The 9,277-nt window shown below is 41.1% G+C and overlaps 1 long non-coding RNA gene across 1 annotated transcript in view; it reads right to left on the bottom strand.

Moving 5' to 3' along the window:
• Positions 1 to 225: 225 nt before the first annotated feature.
• Positions 226 to 9,277, bottom strand: part of LOC134388909 (uncharacterized) — a 32,321-nt gene continuing 23,269 nt past the window's right edge. Inside the window, exon 5 of the long non-coding RNA XR_010024669.1 lies at positions 226 to 1,518. This is a non-coding gene — a long non-coding RNA (uncharacterized LOC134388909). The remainder of the gene's footprint in view (positions 1,519 to 9,277) is intronic.

Here is a 9,277-nt window from a genome sequence, read left to right as displayed (position 1 = left end):
ATCTTAAAAATGGTTTATGTTCAATGGTTTATGTTCAGGGAAAGAGATTAAGGTGTGTATGATTATGTAAATAAGTCAGTAAATAGATACATGCAATTACACACAAAATAAACACATAAACTCTATGTGTGACTGTAGGGAAATAATACAGATTTTCTTGCATGTCCTAACACTGAAAGTTTCAAGATTTTATATATACGTACCAATATATACACTTTTCACATTTTTTTTATTTGGAGGGTTGGCTGTTATTCTGTTGACCCGGGGGATCCAGGAGTCAGAGACAGCTGGCAACTGTGCTGATCGGAGGGTGCAGGTTGAGAGTCTGGTGGGAGCGGAGGCAGAGCTGGAGATCCCTGCTTAGCTCCAAGTGATAGTGAACGGCTGGCCTGTTGGGAATGGCTGAAGAGATAATTCTGCATAAAATGAAAATATTCTCATGGAGGGGTAAGTTCCAGGTTAGGGGACGATGTGGCATCCTTGGATGGAGTTGAAGGCAGACACCTCCTCCATACTGTGTATTGACTCCTCTCCGAAATCCCTCCTTCCCTGGAAGTTGGGGACGTCGAGGTCATTGAACGTAAATTCCCTGGGCAAGAGATCTGGGAGGAGGCCGGGGCCTGTTACATGTCAGGACAAAGAGCTGGTCTGAGAGGCTCCTCTTTCCAAGGGCAGCACCACCACCTACCCCCTGCAACTCTTATTTTTTTCCGTCTGGCCCAAACTCACTCTTAGTGTCCCTGACTCTCCACCACCACCACCCCCGCATACCCTTGACTGCTTTTATCTTTGGGGTACATGGAAGACACAAATAGAGACCTCAGGAAGCTAGTCCCAGTGGGATGGTGAGTACAGCATGGGAGCCCATCTCCACCAGAGGCTGCAGAGAGGGGGAAGCTGCATTCAAGCAGTCACATGTCTGTGTGAAGTCTGTCTGTCACCACCGGGAAGGAAGTAGAAAAAGAGGGTAAACAATGAAGGTTTGAGGTTCATCTTCAGCCCTGGCCTAGAAAGAAGGACCCTTCTCCCACAGGATAATGACCTCAAGTCATTGTCCTTGGGGAAACAGGAAGTCCCCTTAGGTGTGCTGTTGTCATTATGGTCATCTTATGGCTGTTGCTAGCTGGGTCTGGCTTTCTGGTTTGGGATTCATAGTATATGTTGATCCAGAGTGTGTGTGCTTTGTGGGAACTGAGAAAATCAGGGTGCAGCCAGACTTAGAGGAAGGGTTTTGTCCTTCTGGACCACATTTGATTAAATTGCAGCAGTAACTTGATTCCAGGTGAGAGATGTCTTTTTTGTGAACACTGAAACCCAGCCAGAGAGCATTCATCCAAACTGCAAATGGGAAGGTGAGGGTGTGTAGGACTGAAGGTCTGTCCCTGGGAACCTCCCAGCAGGTCAACAGAATGTGTTTGACCTGTTGCGTCTGCATTACTCTCAACTCCAGGGAAAGCAGGCAGCCTCTGCCTGTTCTTCTGAGCTGTTTAAATGGATCAATTTCTTCCTTTCCTTTTCCTATAAAAAAAAGGGAGATTGCCTTATCATTTCCAGTTGTTTTAAGCACGATTTTTCTTTATTCTTTGGGAAAGTTGAACTACAATATGAGATCGAGAGTGGAGAATCCAAGAGGACCTTGGAACCCCACGTCGGTATTCCAGCTAGTTCACCACACAAGCATTGTGGCTGCATATTTCTCAGAGAATGAGATGTGTACACGGAAGCTGACCAGGTGTTTAGTTTGTTACACCAAAAATAAACCCCACAATCATTAATTGGTTAATCCCTCTTTTCCTCTCCCTCCAGCCACTGGCAACCAGTAATCTACTTTCTATCCCTGGATTCGCCTACACTGGACAGTGCATACAAAGGGAATCGTACAACATATGACTTTTTGTGTCAAGCTTCTTTTGCTTAACATAATGTCTTCACAGTTCAGCCACATTGTAACATGTTCCAGAACTTCATTCCTTTATGTGGACAGATATTATTTCATTGTGTGTATATACCACTTTTTGTGTACCCATTCATCAGCTGATGGACATGTGGATTGTTTCCACCTTTTGGCTATTGTGAATAATGCTGCTATGAACATTCGTGAACAAATTTTTGCTGGAAAACCTGTTTTTAATTCTCATGGGTTGATATCTAAGATTAAATTTTCTGGGTCAAATAGTAACTGCATGTTTAACTTTTTGAGCAACCTTTAACCTTTTTCCACAGCAGCTATTTTGTTTTACATTCCCCCCAGCAATGTATGAGTGTTCCAATTTCTCCACATCCACAACAGCATTTGTTTCTTTTCTTTTTTAAAAAAATATTATAGCCATGCTTGTGGGTGTGAAGTGGTTTCTATCTCATTGTGGTTTTATTCATGGTTTCCTTCAGCTTTTTGAACATAATATTTGATTTGAAGTTTTCATCTACTAAGTACACTGTCTGGATTTCCTTAGGGACAGTTTCTATTAATATTTTTTTCTTGTAATGGAATTTCTTTTTTATTTCTTTGCATGCCTTGTAGTTTTGTTTGTTTGTTGTTGTTGTTGTTGTTATTTGAAAAGTGTGCTTTCAGAGTATTTTCATGAAGTTCTGTAAATCCAGTTTTCCCCCATCTCAGGGTTTCTCATTGCTGGTTGTAGCTGGTGTTGTTTCTTAGTTTAATGATGTTTCTTTCCTTCTTTCTTTTTTTAAAAGATGACTGGTAAAGGGATCTTAACCCTTGATTTGGTGGTGTCAGCACCACGCTCTCCCAAGTGAGTGAACTGGCCATCCCTATATAGGGATACGAACCCTTGGGCTTGGTGTTATCAGCACCACACTCTCCCAAGTGAGCCATGGGCCGGCCCTAGTTTAGTGATGTTTCTGAACAAATTTTGTAATGTCTGTATGATGTTTCTGAACAAATTTTGTAATGTCTGTATTTGTCGTGTGTGTGTGTGTGTGTGTGTGTGTGTGTGAGAGAGAGAGAGAGAGAGAGAGAGAGAGAGAGAGAGAGAGAGACCTTCCAAGGATATGCGGTAGCTTTAAAAATCCCTATTCCCTAAAGCATCTTATTCCCCACTGCTGCTTCTAGGTCTTTTGGTTCATCTTTTGTTTTCTTCATGGTTTTCCCTTGTGCACTCAGCAATATTTAATGCATTTGCACTTACATATGTTTAGACACATTCCCCACCCCCAGTTAGCCTCCTCAACTCAGGGAGAGTTTAGACTTAGACAAGTAAAGGCAGACCCTTTGAACCAATTATTCAAGGAGCCACTGGATGGATTAAAACAAGTGACCACAGTTTTTTGAGAATAAATTCTGTTCTGTTCCCTCCAGTACTGGGAACTCAGGCTGTTGTCTTCAAGGCATAAAATCTAACCTTACTCATCACAAGGGAATTCATACTGCAGAAGAACCCTATGACTGTAACCAATGTGGAAAATCCTCCGGCAGTAGTCCTTACTAATAGATCTGCAACATAACCAGTGCCATTTTAGACAAGCCCAAGTACAAAACGGCACCGTCCACCTCCTCCCCTCCCCTCCCCCATTCTCTCTTACAAGAAGCCTCATGGTTTTGGAGAAAATGAAACTTTTGACATTTCTGCATGCGCAGAACTCTCCATTCCCATCACCTAACTCAAACCCCACCCCCGGAATTACATCAGCCAGCTCTTGGTGCCAACATACCAACATAAGTTCTACCACCCCCATACCTGGTGCTGTCCCCATTTTCAGAGCAGCCCCGGGCTGTCCTCCATTTTGAGTACAGCCCAGCAGATTTCTTTCTTTAATAAAGCTTGAACAGTACCCGGCATCTCAGTTCACTTTCTTTCACTTATCTTACAGTTCATAAGAGAAATACACAATGAAGATAAATCCTGTGAATGCAATGAACATTGAAAAACCTTCAATAATCCCTCATCCCTTAGATGAATGTGAGAATTCACACTGGAGGAAAACCCCACGAATGTAACAAGTGTTTTCATGTCTTCTGCACTCAGTGTATCCTCAAAAGGCCCAATTGAGCCCATACTGGGAAGAATCACTATGAGTGTAGTCAGTGTGGGAGGCCTTCAGCATGACCTCTTCCCTTACTGAGCACAATAGAATTAATACAGGAGAGACCTTGAGTGTGATGATTACGGGAAATCCTTTGGGAAGTGCTTCCATCTAACAGCATGTGAAAATTCATACTGGAGGAAAACCCTATGAATGTAATTATCATGGAAAATTCTTCAGCAGTAGCTTTTCTCTAAATGTGCACAAGAGAATAAGTAATGTGGAGAAACCTTATGAAAGTAGTTACGGTGGTAAAGCCCTTACAATCTCTCATCTGAGATGAGAACTCACATGAGAGCACATGAGCACTCACACTGGAGAATAAAATATGTAAGAGTAATTATTGTGGAAAATCTTTGAGTAATAATTCTTACATTTTTGTGCATAAGAGAATGCATAATAGGTACATATGAATGCAACAACTGTGGGAAAGACATTCCTTGATCTCTCATCCCCCAGACAACATGAGAAAACTCATACTGGATTTATGAGTTATCTGATGTCGCATAACAAATTAACTCTAAAAACTTTGGTGGTTTCAATAGCAAACATTTGTTATCTCACAATTTCTGTAGATCAGGAATTTGGGAATGGCTTAACTCTGTAGTTCTGTCTCAAGATTTCTCATGAAGTTGCAGTCAAGATGTAGCCAGAGCTGCAGTCATCTGAAGTCTTTCCTGATGGAGGGTCCATTCCCATAATGGCTCACTCACATGCCTGGCAAGTTAGTGCTGGTTACTGACAAGGGAGCTTCAGTTCCTCACCATGTCGCCCTCTCCACAGGGCTGAGTGTCTTTATGATATGGCAGTAGGTTCCTTCCAAATCAAGTGATGCAAAAGAGACAAAGCAAAAGCCACAATGTCTTTTATGATCTAGCCTCCGAAGGACATATTTTTTACTTCTTACATATTGTCACACAAGCCAATCCTGACACAAGAGATGAATATCAGGAGACAGATCACTGGGAACCGGCTGAGAACTGTGCCATGAAATAAGTATAGAAAAACCTTTAGTTGACACTCACCCTTTTTTTTTTTTTTTTTTTTTTTTGTCTTTTTCGTGACCGACACTCAGCCAGTGAGTGCACCAGCCATTCCTATAAAGGATCCGAACCAGCGGGGGGAGTGTCGCTGCGCTCCCAGTGCCGCACTCTCCCGAGTGCGCCACGGGCTCGGCCCAGACCCTCACCCTTTTAATCTAATCATATGGAGTAGTTCAATAACTCACAGTTAACTCTGGAGAGAAACCTCATTAGTGCAGTCTGTATGGTAAAGCCTATAGAAAAGTCTTCAATGATAGTTCAGAGTCATGTGACAATTCACAGTGAGGGAAAACCCTATGAATCTCATCAAAATGAAAAACCCTTCAAGGGACACTCATCCTGTAAGACATACGGGAGAAATTACACCACAGAGGAACATTTTGTATATAAGGAATGTTGAAAAGTTTATAACACAAGCATTCACATTCCTGACCACAAGACAAAACAGTTTGGTGAGATATTCTGAATGCAATGATTGTAGAAAACCCTTGAATGTTCTCTGAATTTTTAAGATGTAAGAATTTATACCAAAGAGAAATGCCTATTGAATATCATCAGTATTGGAAAGCTTTCCACTTTTCCATATTTCTTTGGAACTTAGGAACTCATACTGCAAAGGGACTTAGGAATATAAAGGATGAGGGAAAGTCTTCAACAATGCATCTTGCATTAGGAAAAAAATGAAAATTCCCCCTGGATGCAATACCCATGGGTATATTAATTTTGGAAATCTTTCAATGATTCCTTTCTTCATTATATATCTGAGAACTCATACTGGAGGAAAACCTAGGAATGTAATCACTATGTGGATGGCCCAGCCTCAAATCTTCACTGAGAGGCCACAAAATACCTTATATGGGAACAAAAAGTATAAATGTTATTAGTGTGAGGTTAACTTTCTCAGTGTCTAATCCTTAAATTGGGCCACGAGCTCATTAATATTCAGTTTTTTTGTTTTAGCATGAACATTTATGATATAACTAAGCTAAAAATAAACCTTAAACTACATGACACAGTATGCAATATATTATAATTAATGCTTTTAAAATATCAATACATGGCACATTCAAAAAGATGTTTCCAAATGTCTCCTGAGTGATCTAGTTTGACCTAATGGAAATTGGACAGTATTTAAAGTTGATGAAGTCCATGGACTTCGTGATATTGATTCTGTTTTCTCTTTCTATCTGGTTAGCATTGTCCCCAATGTCTATTCTCCCCTTACTTATTTACTTAAAGAAGAAAAAACAATTTAATTCAAGTTGTCAGTGAGAAGTATTGAGAACACTTCATGAACCAGGCTTTCCTGAAGCCCAGACAGGCTTTGTCCCACTCTGCTGCCGTGAGAAGTAGGTAGAAGTCACCTGGATTGTCCGCCTCACCTACGTTCTTTTCATTCTTTTTTTTGGAAAGTGGACACAGGGTGTAGATTTCAAATAGCCTTTTTATTTTTTTACTATAATAACAAAAAATCACAGAGCAGAAAATATCCACAACAATTCGGGTTCTCCCAAAGCCTGACTGGCTGCATTAGCTCTGCACTAGTCTTCTATGTGGTTAAAAGTAACCCCTAACTGGTTAAAGCCAAAGTATGTGTTTGTTTGTTTGTTTTTGAGGGGGTGTTCTGTTATCCGCCAGTAAATGCAATATCTAACTGATAAACCTACTTACTGATCCATTTTTATAAATGTTCCATGTTTCTTTGAAAACAATATGTTATCTAATTCTTGGATGAAGGGTATATGTTCATTTACTCAAGCTAACTAATTGTTTTACTATAGTATGTACTTTCAGATTTTTCTCTCTCAACCTGATTTAGTGATAAAAGTGCATTAAAGACTTCCACTAGAATTTGGATTAACAAATCCTTTTTGTAACTGTCATTTTTGCTTTATATTTTTATATAACTAAATACATATAGTTTAGGTATTTTCTTGTGAATTGTTCCTTTTCAGTAGGAATCATTTTTTTATGGTAAAGAATTGTAATACATTAGCAATAAAAGATCAGGGGTGGCCAGATGGCTCAATTGGTTAGAACATGGCATGTAACACCAAGGTCGGTGGTTTGGATCCCTGTACTGGCCATCCACCAAATAAACAAATACATAAGTAATAAAAAGAAGGCTATTAAAAAAACAAAATAAAATGTTTAGCTAGCTCTTCCCATAGACCAAGTCCTCTTATAAGTGTCTTATGAATTTTATCTAATTGAGTACTTACTCATTATGAGCTTATAAGTAGTATTATTATTTCCATTTGAGATGAGAAAACTGTTGTGGAATGTTTAAGTTGTTTGCTCAGTTGACCAGCTCATAAGTGATGGAGTCCAGATTTGAACCCAGACAGTCCATGCTCAGAGCCTATTTACTGAATACATTCGACATGGCCAAGTGCTGTTTGAGAATCTACGTCTACAGCAATGGGTGAAACTCCAGTTTTTCCACTGAGGCATTTACATCCTAATGGGGAATAAAATATTATAGAAAAATCTACAAGAAAATATTATACGTATAATGCAGAAAAATAAAATATTGTAAGAGAGTCAAGGAGAACGGGAACTTGCTATTTCAAATAGAATAGGAATGGAAAGCCGCCCAGTTAAGAATCATTTGAGGAGAGACTTTAATGAGTAGGCAAGTGAGTCATATGAGTTTGTGTGGCAAGAGCAGTCTCGGCATGCAAAAACTCACAGCACGGGGGCCAGTATGACTGGAGCGGAACAAAAGGGCTGCTGAGTGAGTGGTAGAAGATATGATCTGATATGTGGTGGATTCTGATCTTGTGCAATATTTTAGGTCATTGGTAGGACTTTTTCTTATATATTCAGCAAGTTGGAACACCAGGATCTCAGCAGCGAACAGTGGACACAGTTCAACTAGGACAACTCAAGTATAGTTTTGATCAAGGACGGCTCACAGAGTTGTGGACAGGGTGTAGGGAAATAACAAAAGATAGTTGAGATGTGACATCCACCTTCTGCCTTCAGACTTCAGTATCCTGGTTCTCCAGCCATCAGACTCCGAGTGTAACTTACACCATCTGCCCTCATGGCTCTCAGGTCTTTGGGCTTGGACTGGAACTATACCACCGGCTTTCTTCATTCTCCAGCTGGCAAAGGGCAGATCTCGCAACTAGCCACCCTCCGCACTCACATGAGCCAATCATACATACATACATATATGTATATGTATATATATATATAATATCCCCCCTCTGGAAAACTCTCACCCAGCACTGTGGTACCCAGTAGCTGGCAAGGACAGGGGTCTATCAACACCCCTAAGACTGAAGAGGAATGAGGTGGGAACAGTGACTGAAATCTGGACACAAAAGAGGAGAAGGCTGCATCTAAAAGCTGAAGAAGTCAGGAGCAGCATCCAGCCCTGGGTTTCTCTTTCGGGAAGTATACAGGATGAGACCTCACTTGGCTTTAACCTTACAACATCATGCCTGAGCTCCCCACTGGCCAAAACCAGCCAGAAGCCATAAGGCAAGGAAGCCTATTGATGTCATTAATATTGACTAACCCTCCTGGGTGCAGCAGGGCACAGAAGATGGATTCATTTGGGCAGATGGAAACATTCAGTACTTGTGACCCCTTTTGGTTCTTGGAATCTACTCCTGTTCACCACCTGGATGGAAAGATCATATTCCTGTCCAGGAATCCCATCAGCTGCTGTACTGTTCTGGGGTGCTGTCAAAGCATTGATTCTCCCACGTGAATAATTGCCATCACCAGTGTTGTTCATACAGGATGGGGGATGGGCTGTTGGGGGAAACGTACAATAAATAATTAACCTAGAGGGTGAATGCTTTCAACAGAAGACAAAGTAAGAGTTTCACTGGACTTTAAGCTACCACTGCTGCTTCCCACTTCTTGCTTCCCAACATGCAAGAAAAGAAGTCGCCATCCTATCTGGAAGGCATGGGGCTGCTATTATACATTGAGGACGGGGAGGAAAACATTTTGGTACTCAGGTAATCCGCTGGGATGTCTCTGGATATTATTTCCCCAATCTCTATGATCACTAAACAAGCACAGCAGCTGTGTCCTGAGAAGGGCATGGTGACCAGTCATCCAGACACCTTAGGTGAGGATCTGGATCAGCCCTCCAGGTGAGCTGCCTAGATTAGCAGAGGTGGCAGTCAAGGGTGAAGGGAATCTAAAATGGGGCAGTAGAGGAAGTG

Source organism: Cynocephalus volans, chromosome 10, assembly GCF_027409185.1.
Source record: "Cynocephalus volans isolate mCynVol1 chromosome 10, mCynVol1.pri, whole genome shotgun sequence".
In the NCBI taxonomy this organism is placed as follows: domain Eukaryota; kingdom Metazoa; phylum Chordata; class Mammalia; order Dermoptera; family Cynocephalidae; genus Cynocephalus; species Cynocephalus volans.
Note: the sequence above shows the minus strand (reverse complement) of the source record. Positions and strands in the feature narration are given on the sequence as shown.